Source organism: Urocitellus parryii, chromosome 15 (assembly GCF_045843805.1).
Source record: "Urocitellus parryii isolate mUroPar1 chromosome 15, mUroPar1.hap1, whole genome shotgun sequence".
NCBI classification, from domain to species: domain Eukaryota; kingdom Metazoa; phylum Chordata; class Mammalia; order Rodentia; family Sciuridae; genus Urocitellus; species Urocitellus parryii.
This window is the reverse complement of record NC_135545.1, coordinates 5,961,795-5,966,430: the sequence shown is the minus strand read 5'-3', so window position 1 is coordinate 5,966,430 and position 4,636 is coordinate 5,961,795.

Genomic DNA, 4,636 nt, shown 5'->3' with positions numbered 1-4,636 from the left:
TCTTCCACCTTTTTGCTATTTTATTGGATGGCTTCAACCCTCAGATCACTTCTTCACCCAAAATAGCTGCAAGAGCACTAGACAACACATCAAAGTTCTAGGCAGTCGAGAAGAGAGAAGAAGGAGGAGTCCATGGGTTCCTGCCCAGCCTTTAAGAAGCCTCCCTGGAAGTCTCACACAGCATTTTGTTTTCATGTAACCGGCCTCACTCAGCTGCAAGGGAGTAATTCTGAATGCCTCCAGCTTACACGGCACTTTTCAGAGTGTGGACAAATGCGCACACTTGAGTAACCCAACCCCCATGGAAAAGCAGACATGACCAGCACCCTCCCTCCCGACAGTTCACAGGCACTCCCATCCCCCCACCTGCCCACTGCAAGAGGTAAGCTGAGTCCTGGCTTCTCCCCGCCATAGACTAGTCCTTGCTGGGGTTTCCTATAAAAGGGAACATACGTTCATTCTCTTGATGAAAGATCCTTGCTTTCCAGGTAGCAACAATTTGTTCTTCCTAATTGTTGAGGTGGACGCTGTGGCGTGGCCTCCCTGCAGTTGCAAATGTGTGCTCCTGTGGCCCCACACCTGAATCGCCTCCATTTGGAGCTCTGCAAATCAAGCAGCTGTGAACACCCGTGTGCTGGTCTTGGTGCAGACACCTGCTCTCACTCCTCTTGGAGAAGAATCTAGAAGCTGGACGGTGGACCATAGCAGACCGTGAGTAATGTCATCAGACACTGCCAGACCCTTCCCCAAAGTGGTGGCAGCACTTTACATCCCTGGAACAACACAGGAGAGGCCCAGGTATTTCACAATTTAGGTGTATCTTGTCTCTGCCATTTATTTATTTATTTGATTTATTTATATTTAGTTTTTAACTGTTCTGATGGGAATGTAGTGGTTTCTGATTGGGGTTTTAATTTGCTTTTCGCTCATGGCTAAAGAAGTTGAACATCTTTTCACCTGCGTGTGAGTTATTTTTCTCTGTTGCAATGTAGACCTGGGTTTAGTTCTTTCTCTCGAGGAAGGAGTTCTGAAATATTCCAGTCCCTTGCATAACATGCATGGAGGACTGGCCTTCCGGTGAGTGGCAGTTCCCTGGTGCTCCTGTAAGGAAACACCACAGCCTGGCTGGCTCAGGACAGCACGGTGCAGTTCAGAGGCCAGAGGTCAGAAATCCAGCTGTGGGCAGCACCACACTCCCTCTGAGGCCCTGGGTGGGCTCCTTCCCCGTCTCTGCCTGGTTCCCTGTGGTGGCTGATGGTCTCTGGGGTTCCTTGGTTTGCAGCACTGTCACTCCAATCTCTGCCTCCGGCTTCCCATGGCCTCCTCCCCTGTGACTGTCTTCCATAAGGACATGGGGTCATGCTGGATGAGAGCCCCACCATACTCAGTGTAATCTGGTTTTAATTAATGACATCTGTAGAAACCCTATTTCCCAATAAGACCACGCTGTTAGGTCCTGGGACTAGGACCACACATTAGGCGTGCTTTGAGGATGCAAATTAACTGCAAGGCCCTGGGTCCAGCAGCCTGTCCATTAAGTTATGGCCAGGCCCCATCCTGAAGGTCCTGAAGGTGGTAGGACATATTTCAGCACCAATTCTGGGACACACAGTGCGCTTCAGGTGGAATAGAGTTACACGTGAGGAGTTTGATCCTTCAAGGCTCAGGATAGTCAAGTAACTTGCCCAAAGTCAGACAGCCAGGGAAAGTGGTCCCTGAAAATCTGGGCCTTGCCCAACACTTTTCCAGGTCCCGCATCAGTTTTTAAACTGACCTCTAGGTGGCGCTGCAGGGAGAATGTGGATCTCCAGAACTCAAGTTTGTGTGTGTGTGTGTGTGTGTGTGTGTGTGTGTGTGTGTGTTGCTGGGGGTTGAACCCATGGCCTTGTGCATTCAAGGCAAGCACTCTACTAACTGAGCTAAATCCTCAGCCCCCCAGTAACTCAAGTTTAAAATGACTTCTTCCTGGGTTTTATTCCTGCATCTTCAACTTGAACATGTACGCGGATTCCCAGGCAATCTTGTGAAGATGCAGCTTAAATGCAGCTCTGATCCAGGAATGGGATTTAGAATTTGCATTTCTAACATGCTCTCAGAGTGGTTTTTTTTTTTTTTTTAATTGAACCCAGACCTTGTGAATGGGAAGCAAGCACTCTACCAACCGAGCTATATCCCCCAACCCCAGCCCTTCTCATTTTTAAGAGTCTCATTAGCTTGCTGAGGCTGGAACTTGAGATCCTCCTGTCTCAGCCTCCCAGAGTTGCCTGGATTACAAGCATGCAAGCACTACCTTGTCTTGCTGGATTTAGTTTTAAGTAGCAAGGAAATGAATGATCTTCTCCATGCCTGAGCAGACAGATCCAGGAACCCCAGGCCGGTAACAGTGGTGTTCATAACAACCACAAACCAACCATCTCCACGTGGTTACCCTGTGCAGGCTCTGCGCGCTGGCCTCAGCCTGTATGTGCACGTATCCTTGAATGCTCAAGGCAAGGGTCCCCGGCAGCCCGTCTACAGAATTGAACGCAGATGAGGGCTTGAGCCTAGCCCGTTGTTGCTGTCCCCTTCTTTCCAAAGGACAGACAGTGTCCATGGGAGACTCATCCCAGGGCACCTGGAAGACAGGTGGGAGCACTGGGTCCTGGCTGCAAGGCCAGGGTGAGGGGACATTCAGGCATCTGGAAGTGGAGGGAGACCAGACCAGGACCTACAAAGGGAGCCCAGAGCCTGCCCTGCTTTCCTTAAACTCTCCACAGAAGCCTCCTTTCTTCCTTTCTTTCCGCCGGAGTTTGTCTACTTTTAAATCCTAGTCTCTCTTTCTAAGTTTGAACCTCTCCCTCTCCCAGTCTCTCTCTCTCTCTTTAAATCTGTCTTAAATCTCTGTGTCTCCTCCTCCCTCCCTTTCCTCCTCCTCCTTTTAATTCCCCCCCAAACCTATCTCTGTCCTTCTGAGTCTCTTTACATCTCTCTGAGTCTGTCCTTAAACATTCTCAGACTTTCTGTCCCCTGTCCCATCATCTTGGGTCTCTCTGGCTTTGTCCCTACGTCCTAACATTTACTTGGCTGTAGCTGTGGCGTGGTTCGGGCATAGGCTACTGACTCCTACCCCCTTAATTCAAATCAAGGTCCTGCCAAGTACAAGCTGCAGAAATAGAGCCAAAGTCGCCCAGCCTCCTTGCCCTTCAGCCTCTGGACTGTCCAGAGCCTCCTCCTGAGGTTGCTGCGGGGACAGGAAGAGGCATGCAGAGTATGCAGCGGGGTGTCAGGGTGTCGGCAGCTGTTGTCATCATCCTTATTATTACTAATAAAAGGGAGCCCACAGCCCGCCTCCTGCAGCCAACAATTAGATGCTTATCTGCTGTGAGGAATGCACAGGGAGGACCCTCCCACCAATAAAATTGGGGCCACTCCTTGACCTCGGTTTCCAGCCAGGACCAACCACCGCAGGAGCGAGGGCACCCCTGGAGGAAGCACCCAAGGCTTTCAGAGCCACACCCAAGGACGTGGTTTGCATTTGACTGAGGTCCTGAGCTCATGCTGGGCCTTTTAGAGGGACATGCAATCAACCAGGAGTCAGCCACAGCTGGGTTAGGTGGAGTATTTAACCAGCCAGGGACATAAACTAGCACCGGAGGGTGGCCACAGCGCAGGAACCACAAGACAGAGTGTCCCACCCACATCCACACAAGGCAGGGATGAACAGTTTGACAAGCTTCCTTTCTGTGTCCCCTCAGACCTTAGGTAAAGAGCCTGGGTATCACATGCATCTTCACCACTATCATCACCGATGCGTACAGTTCTGGTTTTTGATTGATTGTTGGTTTTGGGCGCTGGGGAGCAAACCCGGGGCGTTGTACATTTGCACACGCCAGGCAAGCGCTCTGCCACTGAGCTACCCCTCCGCCCCGGAATCCTCCTTTTATCGGGTCTTCTTTCCTGTCTCCCCTCCCTCCCTCTTTCCTCTCTGTCACCCTGCCCTTAGGCTTACGGAATGTGCACTGTGGCTCTTATAAGGGTGCGATTTTAATTTATGTCGTTGGCGAGGTCTGTTCCGGGTTGCTGTTCTGCTGGCACGACTGTTCTCCAGACCACCCAGGTTGCTGCGTGTTCAGACACCTGCTCACTGCATCAGACCCCTGCCTCAGAGCTCCCAGGTGACCGCCACCTCAGCCACACCACGGTCCCCTCCAGTGACCGACACGCGATGGCTTTCAGCTTCCCGCCACCACAAAGAACACTGAGAGGCACCAGCTCATATGTGTCTCCTTGTGGGTGTGTGAGAATTTCTATGGGATGCGTTCTGGGAGAGAAATTGCCGAGTCACTGGGTGTGTGTTGCTGGATTTCATGGAACAGAAAGACCCATCTTCAGATTGGAGGCTCCGCAGTAGAACATTTCCGTGCTCTGCTCCCCCGTCAACACTTGGCAGTTCCCACCCTCCCCTTCCCAGCCCACCTGGTGTGCAGTGGAATCTCGATCTCCCTTCAGCTTGAGCTTTGCTGATCATTCCTGAGCTTGAAGATTGGTTTATTAGCTTTTGGCGTTCTGCTTCTTTAAATCGCCTGATTTATGCTTTTATCTGTGTTCCCATTAGGACACCCCTCTTTTTCTCATTAATTCACAGGTGCTTCTTGCG